Raw genomic sequence first — 16727 nt, forward strand, 5'->3', positions numbered from 1 at the left:
GGGGCAGGTGAGGGGGAATGAGTGAATCTTGCTCTCATCAGATTTGACTTGAGGAGGGAATAACATACACTCTCAATTGGGTATCTTACCCCACAGAAAAGTATGGGCAAGGGGATAAAAATGGGAGATGACAGAAGGGAGGAAAGATAGGGGGAGGAGGTAATCAAAAACAAACACTTTTGAAAAGGGATAGAGTCAAGGGAGAAAATTGAATAAAGGGGGACAGGATAGGATGGAAGGAAATATATTTAGTCTTTCACAACATGATTATTGTGGAAGTATTTTGCATAATGATACATGTGTGGCCTATGTTGAATTGCTTGCCTTCTTAGGGAGGGTCAGTAGGAAGGGAAGAGGGGAGAGAATTTGGAACTTAAAGTTTTAAAAGCAGATACTCAAAAAAAAAGTTGTTTGTGCATGCAACTGGGAAATAAGATATGTAGGGAATGGGGCATAGAAATCTATCCTGCCCTACAAGAAAGTAAGGGAAAAGGGGATGGGAGGGGAGTGGGGTGACAGAAGAGAAGGCTGACTGGGGAATGAGGCAATCAGAATATATGCTATTTTGGAGTGGGGGGAGGGTAGAAATGGGGAGAAAATTTGTAACTCAAAATCTTGTGGAAATCAATGTTGAAAACCAAAATATTAAATGATAAAATATGAAAAAGTAGAGGAGACTCATGGGATCATAGATTGAAAGCTAAAAGGGCTTCAGAGGACACTGAGTCCAATCCCCTTCATTTTTCAGATGAAAAATTGAGGCTGAGAGAGGTTGGTTGGTGTATATGAGCTTCCAAATCTCCATGGTCTATTTATTAGGAAACGTCTCATTGATATGAAAGGAGTTGGTTTTATAGTGTGTGTAAGTAGCTGCTACTGTTAGATCCTAAAGGAATCAGGAAGATTTCTGATTTAAAATATTTACCCCTTCTCCCATTCAAATTTTTGATTTCTGAAATTGACTGCGTTACCCATAGAAGGTAAGTTCCTTAAGGACAGGGACCAATCTTATTTCTCTTTGGGTATCCCCAAGGCCTTGTACATAACACACAACAAATGCTTGTTGATTGTTCGATCTAATCTGCCCTCCTCCTCTTGTTGCTCAGACAAGGCCAACAAAATTGGCGATTGATACATGACCTTCTGGTCAGTGTTCTTTAGAGAATTTGTCTTTGGCTTCCAGCATAAAAAAAACCTTTCAAATCCCAGGTTAAAACCATAACAGTGTCCCTTTAACCTAGCTCAGCTGTGCGACAAAGTAATGGAGCAGCATTCCTGGGTGGAATCAATACTGCATTAAAGAATGGTGCTATCATTGAAAAGTTATGAATACCAAACAGCTCCACGATGTATTGATGTCATTGGGGGCTGTCTGGTTCAGTTTGGCTACATTACTAACTATAGACAAAAGAGAGACTCATGCACTTTTAGGTATATGAGTAGGAGCCTAGGAGCATTCTACTGGCTCATCTGTTGAGATACCCTATATCTTTAGAAAGAGACAGAGGGACAGGGACAGATACAGAGGGACAGAGACAGAAGCAGAGAGAGACAGAGGGATAGAGACAAACACAGAGGAACAGAGGCAAAATAACAGAGAGAAAGGGACAGAGAGAGACAGAGACTGAGAGACAAAGACAGAAAGACAGAGACTGAAAGACAGAGACAGAGAGACAGAGAGACAGAGAACTGTCACATTGACTATTTGAGCCAATTTAGTATTTGCTAGTTCACTCTAAGGAGTTCGCCATGTTAAAAAGCATTTACTAACTTGTTCTTCAAGTAAGAGGCACATGCCTTTCCTCTAACTCTCACAACTATGGGAATTGAATCAGGAAGTAGCAAGACAACTTTTCCCTGGGTCTCATAACACAACGTTGTAAATCATTTTCCAAAAACACTAAATCCCTCCTGAATCTCTTGCACCCAAAATAATTTCTAGTGGTCAAAAATAAACAGTTCTATTAAATACTCACTATAAGAGACAGTAAAATCATCTTTTTCGTACAGAAGGATGATGAAGTGGCCAGAAAGCTGAACTTAGAGTCAAATAGGGTTTGATTCCTAGTTCAAACACTCCTTAGTTGTGTGATCATGGTCAATTCATTCAAATTCTCTGAGCCTCACTTAACTCCTATATAAAATAGGGTTAATGAAATAATGTTTAGTCTTACAAGCTGTAAAGATCTTTCTAGGTGTTAGCTAGTATTTTTTCCCTTCCTGTGCTATTGAAAAGCTCATTGATGCAATAATTTTATCTGTCCTTGTTATGCATTTTTAGTTTGATCTCTATCATATATGATTTCCTTCTCCTAAATTAGATCAAATCTCTTGGAACAGCTGGGCTTCTGTCATTGAAGCAGAAAAAGACTGGGTGATATTTACCAAGCTACATATTAAAACATAACACACTGCTTCCAGATGTTCCCCTTATTGACAAACCAAGTGTTCAAAACACTCACTCTCTCACACACACAAATTGTAGGAATTTTATATTCCCCTCCCAGAACAAGACAGAAAAATTTCCCAATGAATTTGTTTTTAGCAATGGACAGGAAGGTCCCCTTGAATACATTCAAAAAACCCCCATCTTTGGCGGCAAGATGCCTACTTGCATTCTCTATGGAGCAAGATTTCTACCCCTGCATGTCTTGCCAATCAATTCTAAATGTAAATCCTGGGTCCTAAAGTAGCAAGAGAAGTAATAAAAATATTTTTAAGGAAAATCTAACATTTCAAAAGTATAGCTCCTTCTTTCAAAGATCAGCATCTTATCTACCAATGATGACCTTAGAAAGTTGCCTAGGGCACTGAGACTCTTAGTGACTTACCCAAAGTCACACAGATGCATCCAATATTAATCAATTGATAAATATCAATTGCCAATATGTGCTAGGTATTGTGCTAAGCACTGGGGATACAAAAAGAGGCAAAAAAAACCAGTCGCTGCTCTCAAAAAGCTCACAAATCAAATGGGAGAGACAACAAGCAAACAAATACATACTAACAATCTATAGACAAGATAGCCAGCAAATAACAGAGGGAAGGCACAAAATTAAGAGGACTTGGAAAAGGTTTCCTATAGAAGTTAAGGTTTTAGCTAAGACTTAACGAAAGCCAAAGAAGTCAGAAGGTGGAGATGAGGGGGAGACAGCATTCCAGGGGTGAGGGAAAGGCAGAGAAGATCCTCAGAGCTGAGAAATGGAATGTATTCTTCAAGGAACAGCAAGGAAGACAGTGTCATTGAATTAAAGAGTATAAGGTGGGGAGTAAGATGAAAAAAGACTTGGGTGGTACTAGGTTATGAAAGGTTTTGAATATTAAACAGATTTTGTAGGCAATATGGGGCCCCTGGAGTTTATTGAGTATGGAGTGACATGATCACAAAAAGTCACTTTGGTGGAAGAATGGAGAATGGATTGGAATGGGGAGAGACTTAAGGCAGGCAGACTCACCAGCTAGCTACTGCAATAGTCAAATCATGAGATGACTGAGGGCCAGAATTAAGGTGGTGTCAGAGTCCAAGCAGAGAATGGGGTGCATTGGAGAGATATTGCAAGGTCAAACAAATTGATTCCTGCTAACATTGCATATGGAGAGGGCAGTGTGAGAAGTAGTAAGAAGTTGAGGATGACATGTATATTGCAAGGGGACCTGGGAGGATGGGGTTGCCCTTAATAGTCATAGGGTATATGGGAGGGGGAAGTATTTAGGGGAAAGATAATGAGTTCCATTTTGGACATGTTGAGTTTAAGATGCTTACCGGCCACCCAAGTTGAGATATCTGAAAGGCAGTTGGAGATGTTGAACTGGAGGATAGCAGAAAAGTTAGGTCAGGATAGTTAAATTGAGAATTATCAGCATAGATATGGTAATTAAATCCATGAGATCAGATGAAATCATGAAATGAAGTATTATAGAGGGAGAAGAAAAGAAGGTCAAGGACAGAACTCTTTGGGCTACCTATGGCTAGAGGGCATAACCGGGATGAGAATCCAGCAAAAAAGGATGAGGAGTGACCAGATAGGTCAGAGAACCAGGAGAGAGTTGGGCCCCAAAAACCTTGAGAAAAGAGAGTAACAAGAAGATGAGATGATCAACAGCGTCAAACACTGCAGAGAGGTCAAGAAAAATGAGGATTGAAAAAAGTCACTGGATTTGGCAATTAAAAAATCATTGGTAACTTTGGAAAAAACAGTTGTGGTGGAATGATGAAGCTGGGAGCCAGATCGTAAGGAGTTAAAAAGAGAGTGAGGGGAGGGAAAGTGAAGGTACCTCTTATAGATGGTCTTTTCAAGGAGTTTAGCTACAACAGGCAGAAGAGATATAGGATGACTGGGAATGGAAAGATCAAGTGAGGGGTGTTTTTGAGAATGGGGGAGACATACATGTTCATAGGCAACAAAGGAGCCAGTAGACGGGGAGAGTTTGAAGATAAGTAATAGGGTGGGGATGACAGAGCGGACAAGGGTTTGGAGGAGATGGGATAGAATGAGATCACTTGAGCAGGTAAGAAAGAGTTAGCCTTGGCAAAGAGGAAGGCCACTTCTCTGTGTGAGACAGAGGTGAATAAGGAGATAGTGGCAGAAGGCATGTGAGTGATATGAGATGAGGAAGAGGGGAGAAAAGGGAGCTTGCGGTGAATGGACTTAATTTCTTCTGTAAAGTATTAGGCAAGGTTCTCAGGGAAGAGGGTGGGAGAAGAGGGAACCATGGAGGGTTTGAGGATAAATGAAAAGGTAGGTAGCAAAGGTATGAAGCTAGAATGTAGAACTCAACCTCAGGTCACCCTGACTCCAGGATGTGTTCTCAATCATCATGCCTTGCTGCTTGCTATTAACATTTATGTAGTTATTAACATATATTAAATATCAACGTTATTAACATTTATACATTTAGAGCTAACATCTATACAGTGTTTTAAGGCTTGCAAGCAATGTGGCATGCCTTCTCTCAGCCATGTGAGAGAGATGCTATAGATATCCTCATTTTACAAATAAGAAAGCTGAAATGCACTGACATGAAATCAGCCACAATTTTCTTATCTACAGATGGGAATAATGGTAGCACCTAATGTTCCTTTTTGTCATTTTGTAATTCACTTTGTTCTGACTTTGGTTATGGCTTTGAACCAAATTTCGTCCCTTTTTAACATGCTTATTTCACATCAAAATCACAGAATTTGAAAATTGGCAGACGCTTCAGTGGACATCTAGTCCAACTCATACACAAAAGGACTCTCCACTATAGCGTCTGTTCGATTTTTTTCAGGCAGCTATTAAATTTGTACTTTTTATTTTTTAAAAACTGCATTATGTTCGCTATATTCCCTTTAAGAAGTCATTTAGAACAATTTGCATCACAGCCTAAATTTTTTTAAGCTTAGTACTAAAAGAGGCAAATTCTAAGTTGAATTTTGTGACTAATATTACAGTCTGGTTGATAAAAATCCTTCTATTAAGTCAAATGTTTATTGGACTCTTGCTATATTGTGCTAGGTATTGGGAACTCTCCTCCCCTCCTCATATCACATCCCTCAGATGCTTTCTACTATTTTCTTCCCTTTCACCCATCTCCCACGGAGAAGTGGTCCTTTTCTTTGGCAATGCAAGCTACTCTGCAGCACAAGTGACCCCAACCCACCCTGTCTTCTCTAACCTCCTCTACCATCACCCCTCTCTCATTAATCTTCAATCTCTCCTGCTCGCTGACTGCTTCCCTAGTGCCTACACATAAGAAACAAATGGCTGGTGCAAAAGTATGAAAGCAAGAGATGGAGTGCCACATTGAGAGATTAGACCAGTTTGACTGGCATGTAGAGTACATGAAGAGGAATGAGATGAAGTATTCTTAAAGGGAGCCTGCGGCCAGATTATAGAGGGCTTTAAATGTTAAGGTAAGAATACTTTATTTTATTCCAGAGGCAGTAAAGAGTCTTTGCAGATGTGATGACATTACACTTTAGCAAAATTATCTTGACAAATGTGTGTTTATTGTATTTATGAAAAATGCTAACGATAATGACCAAAATTTGAGGATGGTGACTATCGCTGCCAACTAGATATAGGAATATGGGCACTCCCACACAACCCTCACCCTTCTCCCTCTGGAAAAGTAAGTTACATCAGAAAACTTTTCCTCAGTTCTTCTTGTACTTGCCAAGGTTAAAAGCCATTGCAATGAACTCAAATACACTGAAGAAATAAATATAAGTATCTAGGATACATATCATTTTTCCTATTATGTTTCTAAATCATAACTTATTTATTTATGCTAGGACTTAAATCACATGTTTGTAGATGGAAGGGACATTAGACATCATCCCAGTCTCACTTTATAGATGAGGAAACTGATGTCCCGAGAAGTACCTTGCCTAAAGTCAAATACGTAGTAAGTAGCAAAGCCAGAGGACTAAGGCCCTCTGACTGAAAACCCAATGTTCTTTTCAGTGTACCAACTTAATTTAGTGCCTAGCCTACTGACTTCTAGAATGTAGTCTATTTTCTGAAAAATGCTTCATATACATGGAATTATGCTCACAGCTCATTCGTAAATACAGCCAACATTCTCACTCTCCTATTTTGCCTTACAGTGGCAGAGTTTGAAGATTCATACATACTCCCCTTAGACCAGGAGCAGGGAACATGTGGCCTTCTAGATCCCTTAAGTGCAGTCTTTTGACTGAATCCAAATTTTATAGAACAAACCAAGGCTTTAGATTCAGTTAAAAAAAAAAGGCCCCGTGTGGCCTGACGGCCTCAGATTCCCCACCCCTGTCTTAGGCAGTGTGGCCTAGTGTAAAATACGGGAATTGCCAACAGAACACCCAGGTCTGAATCTTGGCTCTGCCATTTAATAGCCTGCCACGTGTACTTGGAAAATCCATTAACCTCTCTAAGCCTTGAAGTACTCAACTGTAAAGTGAAAACTATGAATGAAAATGATCTCTAAGGTGCATAGATCCTCTGATTCTATATTTAATGTATGAAAAATTAAAATATCCACCTAATCTACGGTGCTATCCTCAGTCCCTTTCTTCATCATCATCATGTTAACACAATAGGTTGTTCCTTGAAATGAAAATGATGGAAAACTAGGGTCTGAACAACAACAAAAATATTCTCCTTCCCTCTTCCCACAAATAAAATGCTGAGAATTAAAAACACCCCCCAGATGGTGGCAAAGCAAGCTATCTTAAATTTTCACCCATGTGGACCCAAGAAAAATCTTAAATTGTTTCCACCTTCTACTTAAACTCTACCCAATAAATGAATAAAACATGGCAGGAAGGATTCAGTAGCCCAGATGTCACCCCCTGTAGATTCCCTGCTGCTGCTGAGGTGAGGCTGAGAGGTCAAAGCTGGGCCAGGAGGAAAAGGGGAAGAATTCCTGGCAGATGTTCTCCATCTTTGCTTGAAAATGATATTACCAGATGTCTTCCTTCTTTCCTATAATCCCAAAATAGATCAAGTCTTCAAGATAAATAAAGAAGAAAGAGGATGCAGTAAGAAAGGAAACCTCTCTGAGCCCTGCTGGGAAGCTGGGCTATCAATGATCTTGATAAAGTAAATGGGAAATTTCTCTTGATAAACTAATACCTGAGTCTTTTCAGAAGCCATTTGGAACCAGGCAATCAGAGCCAAGGTCATTTTTCTTCCAAAGCCTGAGGAGCTTAACCCACCATAGATACAATTTCTTATGAGATCTCATGGGTACCATTCATTTTCTTTGCCATTCAAGAAAGCCCTTTCCCCACTGGTCTCTCCCTTTCCTGGAAGTTCACTATGTGTATTTATAGCTCCCTTTCTGTTCTATCTGAGTCTCTCCCACCACTTGGAACAGAGAGGCTTTGGCTTCAGGTGGAGGACAAGAACACAAATGAAATTAATAAATCATGGCAGGAAGGGGAAGACACAATACACAAGATCAATGACTCAGTGGGAATGGCACATGCCTCTCACTGAATGGTAACTTTAACTGAAGAGCAGAGAAAGAAGAAGCAAGGTAGCGAGCTAAGCACTGTGTGTTCTGCCCTGATGGGGAACACCTTCAGAACAGAACCTACTTTTGGCTTTCTTTGTATCCCTAACCCTTAGCACAAAGCCTGGCACTTAGTAGGTGCTCAATAAATTCTAATTATGAGTGACAATTCATACCTACATCCTACTCCACAAGCAGTAAGCTAGGCAAAGCAAGAAGAGGTTAGACATCCTTACCATTACAGGGCCTTGGACAGAAAAGCACTAGCTATAAGAATCTGTCCTTCGCTTAAACCCGTTGATTCTTGACCAGCTTTACTTAATAGCATGAGTCAGATAGCAGCTGGAGATTGTATAGTATTGCCTACATTCCTTAAGTGCTTGCAGGAGGAATGGCCGTGGGGAGAGGAGGAGGAAGAAAGAAGCAATGGGGAAGGGAGAGAGAGAGAAAAGGAGAAACCAAGGGTTTGATAAGTGAATAGAACTCAATTTCCAGAACTCCTGGGCTCACATCAGCCTATTTATGAGCAGGCTAATGAGGTCTAAAATAAACTGTTGATACATGACTCATGGACAAGGGAAAGGAAAAGGAATAAGCATTTATTAAATGCCTACTATGTGCCAGATCCTGAAATAAAAACTTTTACAAATATCTCCTACTACTGGATGCTTTATCATGTTTTAGTTTATTGTCTTTAAAGAAGAATTTTAATAGAACTTGTAGACCAATCTAGATGGCTATAGTTGTTTGATATCATGTCATATATATCCTGTTCTTATATGAGTTTTCACTGTATGCTTAGGTCAGGAACTTCTAGATCTGTAACTAATTATATTGTCTTTCTTTTGGCCTGGAGTCCTTTACATTCATTATTTCATGTGACCCTCACAAGTCCTCTGTGAGATACATGCTATTATCATCATCCCATTCTATTTGGCCAATGAGGCACAGAGAGTTTAAGTGACCTGCCCAGGGTCGCACAGCTTGTAAGTGTCTGAGGCAAGATCAAACCATATTTTCCTGACTCCAGATGCAGTATGCCTATGTCCTTGGGTTCTCCTTGGCTCCTGCCAATGGTCTCTTCACTCTCTTGCATCCAACCTGTTCCCCATGATTACTTCCTTGGCTCATGTCCACCCATCCCTGTTTTGACTTATCCCTGAATGCAGTCAGAACACACACACCTTAGGAAGAACCAGACTGGTTCTGAAACAGAAACATTTTACCTTGGCTCAACCATCACTCATTCCTTCCCACTAACACATAAAGCTTGTTACATTGAGGAATACTTGGAAAAGTCACATTGAGAACCTGTTAAAAAGAGCAAAAAAAAAAATCACATAAACAATGATAATTTTTAACTCACTTTTGAATTGCAAGTCAAGATTTACAAAGCAATTTCCTCGCCACTGTGTAGGGGAGGTAACAAAACTATGATCCTCCCCTCCTACAAGAGGAAAACTGACTCAAAAGGGTTAGCCAAGTGACCACTGAAGCTTGAGTCCCAGGACCTGGGTTATTCTCTCAACACTGCCATCTAGTGCCTGTCTAGCCTTGGAAAGACCGATTGCCTCCAGTTTCCTCATTTGTAAAATAAAAGGCTTAAATCAGATGACTTCCAAGGTATCTCCCAGCTATAATTCCTGTGATCTTGGAACCATGTCAAAGGCCATACAGCTAGTAAATTTCAGTGTCAGGAACCCAACTCTTCTGATTCCAATCCAGAGGCTGTTTTTTTTTTATTAGTAAAACATCCAGTTTTTGATCATACTTTTTATCCTTTTGTCCTTACAGATTATTTCCATGGTTCACCTACCCTTTAATGCCACTGTCCCTTACTTTTCCCCCACTGATTCTCATATGTGATGTCGTTTCACAAATTCCCTAACTCTATAGGTCACCTGAAAGCCAGAATTTAGAAATTGCCACTATGCGCCACTATGGAAGAACAAATGGGAGGAAAAAACATAAACAAGTGAATCTTCAGCCAGAAACCTATGGACGGCAAGAGGGTTAGGCATTTAAATCATCTCCGTGAATAGTGACTTATGGCTATTTTTTCCTCCACTATTTCTCATGACAATCCATTTGGTAGGGCCAAGGGAGGATGATTAATTTCAATTTAGAGACTTGGAACCTGAGGCAAGGGGGTAAATCACATGCTTCAAGATTATAACAAGGGCCTCTTGGTATTCCAACCTATTCTTGATTTTACAGAGAACAGCTGCTCCCCTTCATTTACTATAGTCCCTTTCATCAGAGCAGTCCTTAGGCATTGATGGGGTTAGTGATGAAATAATAGAAATGCTAAGGAACTCCCACTGTCTCCAAGAAAATACTTTTCCTATCAACTACCAGATGCCTGAAATTCCTCCATTATAGCTCCACTCATTTAGCTAAAAGTTTTGAATCCTTGGAAAGAAAAACACTTTAAGCTGTTGACAATTGTTAACACAATGGTGTAAATGAACTTCTCATCTCCTTCTCTTCTCATTATACACATCACTCCTCCTAACTATGGGTGTTTACCAAGACCTTTATACTCCTATCCGCTCTATACTCATTCTCCCTCTCTCGTGTGCTCTCTCTCTCTCTCTCTCTCTCAGCACCCCCCTAGGTTTAATTATCTTCTCTATGCTCCCAGACATACATATCTAGCCCAAACTTTTAGTCCTAGATCACCAAATGCCTATTAAACATTTCAAACTTGATTTCTTGGAGACACTGTAAGTTCAACATGTATAAAACTAAACTTACTCTCTTGCTCTCTAAGCCTTTCCCTCTTCCAAATTCCCTTATTGCTGTCAAAGGCATCAACATCCTTCCAGTGTCTCAAGTCCATAAGATCATTATCCTCACTCCTAAATCTCCCTTACGAAACGTATCTAATCAATTGCCACATCTTTCTACCATCGAAACATCTGAAATTTCTGACCCTTCTTTCCATTTGCAGAGCAACCACCTTGTGATCTTTCACCTAGATTACTGCAATAGTCTGCTAACTGGTTTCCCTGTCTCAAATCTGCTACCACTCCAATCCACCTTTAACTGCCAAAGCGATTTCCCTTCAATTCAGATCTGACCACGTGACTCCCCTCCACAATTAATTCTAGGTCTTACCCAATAATCCTTAAAGGACTCTGGTGAGGATCATATGAGATACCATTTGTAAAGCACCTTACAAACCTTAAAGCACAATATAAACATGAACTATTATTATTGTTTCTTTTATATTAATATTCATTTTATATTTATATTTTTGTTACCTCTATAACATAATATAAACTCCTCTGTTTAGCATTTAAAGCCCTACACTGTCTGCTCTCAACCTACCTTTCCAGAGTCACTGAGCTTCATTCCCTCTTCTTCACTCTGGGATGCAGTCAAACTGGTCTTCTCTCTGTTCCTCCTTCATGACACTCCATCTATCATTGCTATACTTTTGCACTGGCTAGCCTTAAGCCTAAAAGACCCTCTTCTTCATTTCTTCCACCTCACAGAAGCACTCTCTTCTTAAAATAAAACCTAGACACCATCTGCATGAAGCCTTTTAGATCCCCTTCCTGCGACTTGTACTTAACTCTTCGTATATATTTTTATTTATTTTCTTTATGTTTAGGCTACACACATTTATATATGTATTTATTTCCTCCACTCCATTAAGCCCCTACTCCATTAAGACTAGGGATTGTTTCATTCTTTGTATTTCTGTCCCTAGCACAGTCTCAGGCACACAGTAGGGCTTACTAAATACTTGATAACAAATTGCTTACTCGAGTAGGTTTTCATAGGACAGAGAAGATATTGGGTAAAGGAAAAGATAGAAATGACAAAGACAAAATTCACCTATATCAGTTTACCTAAAGATGGGTCTATTTTTAATACTGAAATCTTCACAGAATCCTGTGTAATTTTTAAAAGAAGGACTAATTCGCTCACCCAACAGTTATTTGTGGATAGTTAGCCATGTGCTTTTTAGCAAGGGGAGGGGTATTAGAGAATTTGACCATTAGGGGGTTGATAGCTTGCTTTTTAGTATTTATTTGCAAGGTTACATTAAAGTAGAGACTTAACAACTAGCCATGGTTTTTCCATTAGACATAACAATAAACCTAATAATATAATATTGTGAGATAGCTATGCAAGTATTTTAGTCTCATTTTAGTGATGAGTGGTTAAGGACCTTGCCCAATGTCAGAAGCGGGACTCAAACCAAGGTCTTGGTTGACTTGAGGTCCAGCTTCCTTTTCACTATAATGTCCTCTCCTGAATATAATAGCTGACATCTATATAATGCAGATTTGCAAAGCACTTCACACACATTACAGTCTTTATTATTAAATGTTCAACTCTAGAACTTACTTCGACAATAGGGAGAGGGGTTTGCCCAGGCTGCCGGAGGTCTCACATTTCTGAGTTTATTTTTAAAGTGATAGGACCTTCCACCTGAACAGCAAATGAACTCAAGCAGAAAGAAGCGTTTCTGGTTTGGTGTCTTTTTTCCAAGGACAGACACTAATTGAGCACTCCATTAGAATCAAACCACTTCACTGTGTATGTATTAGGAGGCTATAAATAGACTCAGAGCTGGGCAGCATCTGCAGTATTTTAGGTCTGGAAGAGGATCAGCGAGGGCAGGTCTTTTACAGGAGCTAAGGATGTCAGCATTTCTTTAACAAATGCCAGATGGAGCAAACACCCATTGTCAGAAACTCAGCATACCCAACTCGTGATGACAGTGATTGGCAGGAAATTGAGGCATTTGATCATGTTTTCCATAATTGAAATGTACCCAGACTTATTTGGGCAGGAATACAATGGCCATTAACTGATCAAATTCTAGATGATAGAAAGCATTATTACATTAATATATGCTGGAACATTCCGTGGAGGACATGGCTGTTTTCACTCTTGCCTTTGCTTGAAAAGGATTTTATTTGTTCTGATTCAGGTCTCAACAACCTAGCCACAAACCTGTCTTTGGGACTGCCAGGGAGAGAAGAAACCCCAAGGCAAGTAGGGCTGTGAGTTCAGGCTTAGCAAATAACATTTTTGTGTCCCTTGGCCAGGGAGGGAGTGGAACTAAAAAAGATTTCATGTATTCGTCTTCTCTTGATAATTGCTGAATTTTTCAAAAGAGAGTAAATAGGACAGAAACTTATTAGGGCGTAAACCCTAATACCTTATATGTTTTATTAAGCCCTCATTCCTGAACTTACTCCCAGACAGTGACCCAGTAGGGTGATTTTAGGAACACCTAAGAAGACTTGTTGTTGTGACAAATAAAAAAAAACCTGAGAGACAAAGTTTCTGGGTAATTAATAATCAATTTATTAATTAGGCTTGCTAATAATCAAAAAATTGATGCCCAGTGACTTCTTTTAGCAACCAAAGGGGAAAAAACATGAAGAGACTGGCAGTCTTAATACACTTTTAGAAAAGGGGGTATCCCTGAAAATCAACCCTGATTATGAACAATTAATGAGGGGGTGGGCTAAAAGTCTTCAGTTCCTCCTGCTGAGAACGTGGCTTGATCATGACACTCAGCCACCTCCAACAATCTGGACAAAGGAATCTATCTCTACTCAGACCACTCTGATTGGTTTTCTCCGTCATAAGCTGGGTCACCCTAAACTCCAGTGGAGGGGTACAAGGGTATGAGTTCATTGCTTTGGGGCAGAAATTCTTGCAGAGTAGATTCTGTTTACTCTCTAAGCAGAAGGAAGGTTTCCTAATTGGGTGGAGTTGGATTAAGGCAATCTCCTCTAACAGTCATGCCCTTCTGAGACTGGCTGACTGACCTATAGAGACAGGTCCCTGAATGAGGAAATAAAAAGGCTGGATCCTAATTGATAATGGGTTATTAATATAACAGAAAATAACCATTTCTCCCATCATCTAGAAAATCTTCTCTTTTTCTCCTAGTGAGAAACATCTAGAAGCAGCCTTTGTCCTGAACACTACAGAAACTAGTGGTGCAGTAGGAGGAGAATATTGGATATAGAGAGAAAAGTTTGAGTCCTGGCTAGGTGACCTTGGCCAAATCACAGCCTCTGGGAGACTCAATTTCCTTATTTATACAATGAGGAAATAATAACACAAACCTCACAAGGATGTTAGAAGGATCAGATGAGACAATAAATGTGGAAAGCCTGTTACAAATACATAAATGTTAGCTATTTTTATTCACTGTCCCATGAACTGCTTGCTCCCTTGAGGATTGCTAATGACCAGACCCAAAGGGTCTTTTCCCTCTGTACCCTCCCGACTCTTCTGAGGCATTTGAAATAATTTAGCAGCCCTTCTTCCTTAAAACACTCTTCCTTAGGCTTCGATGACTCTCCCCTCTCCTGGTCCCTCTACTTTTTTCTCTTTCTTCATTGTCCCCTTCAGAGACTTTTCTGAAGTTCCCAAGGTGTGGACATTTCTCTAAAGTTCTGCCATTTACCTTCTCTCCCTACAATCTTTTCCTTGTGAGTAGATGAGATTCAAATGTGACCTCCTCCTTGAAGCCTCCCATGCTCCCTCTACCCACCCAACTTTATAATAACCTTGCTCCCATTAGGCTCTATATAGCATGCTCAGATGTGCTTTGTGTCTGTTATTTTGGATTAATATGACTCATGTGCCCCCAAAGAGACATGTTGTCTCCCCTGATATATTGTAAGCTCCTTGAAGCCAAGGGAAAACCATGGCCCAGGTCCGAAAAGGGCGAGTCAAAGCTCCTGTGCTGATCAGAGTGTAATTGGGCTCGTGAGGAAACTCCACACTTCCAACCCCAGTGAGATAGGGAGACCAAGTCTCGAAGAAAAAAATGGATGGTGGATGATGTATGATAATGATGATGATGATGATGACGATGATGATGATGATATCCAGGCAGACTCTGCTACAAGATCTTCAATATAAAGAGAAAACAAGCAGATGTGCATATGCCATAAGGAAACATCATTTGAGGAAGACTAAAAGGGGGCCCTTGGTGGCCAGTGGCACGTACTACCAAGAAGATGGAACTCCTAGATGAAACAATTTAGTTCATGGTGCTTTGGGAGCTTTAGAGTTTGGTCATAATTTGGGGCCATTTTCATTGAAGCCAAGTAATTCATAGGATGGGGAAACAGCTTATCGGTCTGAGAATTTGCTCCTGGCTTTTGTTATGACTTAGAATCAATTAGCCACTAGAGGGTCATCCTAAGAAATCTGTCTACTCTCAGAAGCAGTTCACAAAATGAGAGCCCACCTTTTGTTTCAGATTGAGAGGCAGGGTTCCCTAGTGGAAAGAGATTAGTCTCAAGGTCAAGTGAGACCAAAGCACAAATCCTATCTTTCATACTCATTAGCTGTGTGACTATAAACAAGTGACCTAACCTCTCTAAGCCTCAGTTTTTAGTGACATGTAAAATTGAGGTAATTCTACTTGTAGGCTATGTTGCAAAACAAGTGAGATGATGTACATTTTATGCAAACTATAAGAAACCACATAAATATCAGCTAGTCAGCACTTTTTGTGGTAGCAAAGAACTGGAAACAAAGGAGGAACTCATAGACTGGAGAAGAGCTAAACAAATGTCAACATCTATATCATACCTACTATGTACCAGGCACATGCTAAGTGCTTTACAGATCATCCCATTTGGTCCTCACAATGACCCTGGGAGGTAGGTGTTTTTAGTATTCCCATTTTGTTTTCCCAGAGCCTAGCACAATTTCCCACACATAGTAGGTGCTGAATAAATGTCGAACTGAATATGACCAGATGACTGGAATAACTGAAACTCATATGCCAAGAGAGCTTCAAATTATTCTCAGGGTCTTAGGTCACCTCCAAACTAAGACAAAGGATATTTTAACCATTTACACAACATTCATACCAAAAATTGGAGGCATTGAAAACACCAAATATAAGCTACCAAGAAGCCTTATCTTTAAAAAAATCTACAAACATCAGAAAAAATAGGCTTGATACTGCATAATGGCACCAGGAAATGACATAGAAACCTTACTATCCCCATTTCATCATTATCTGCCTTTGTACCTAGCCTATTGTTCATCATTGGACAATATCAATAGTGTGCCTCACATAAGAGATGCTCCCAAAAACTCCCATCCTGCCCGAGACCTTGCCATCAGAGCTGAAACTGGCCAATTTTGAAGACTAGAAAAGGATGGAAAGTCATTCTACTTAGTTATGCTAGTTACCATGCCAAAGAACCAGAACATGGCTCCAGGTGGTAGAGTCAGACTGGCCAAGTACATCTATGACCAAAAAGCCCTTCATCCAAACAAAAAAGCATTTATTAAGCACCTTCTGTGTGCCAGGCACTATGCTAAGTGCAGTGGGAATACAATTAATCAAAAGAAAGATAGTGCCTGCTTTCAAGTAGCCCACAATCTAAGGGGAGGATTTGGTGCCTAAGGGGAGGATTTGTGTATTATACACAAAAGGAAGCAGGAAAGTTGGGGAAACAGCGCATCTTGTTGAGTGGAATTAAACTTGGGCAGACAAGCAGATACAAAGAGGAGAAAGCTGAGAGTCCAGCTTCCTGCCCTCTATAAAGAAAGGCACTGGGAGGAGTTTGGCACTCCATCCTCCAGCCCTCCAATCATAAGTGAGAGAAGAGGCTGAGGGAGGTGGTGGCAATCAAGGCTTGAGTTGGCAGCATGATGATGAGATTAAAAGTGACTGGGAAGGGATTCTTGTTCTGTGGAATTGAAACCAGGTAGAAGAGCAAACAGATTAGCTTTGT

Source organism: Trichosurus vulpecula, chromosome 5, assembly GCF_011100635.1.
Source record: "Trichosurus vulpecula isolate mTriVul1 chromosome 5, mTriVul1.pri, whole genome shotgun sequence".
Classification (NCBI taxonomy): Eukaryota; Metazoa; Chordata; class Mammalia; order Diprotodontia; family Phalangeridae; genus Trichosurus; species Trichosurus vulpecula.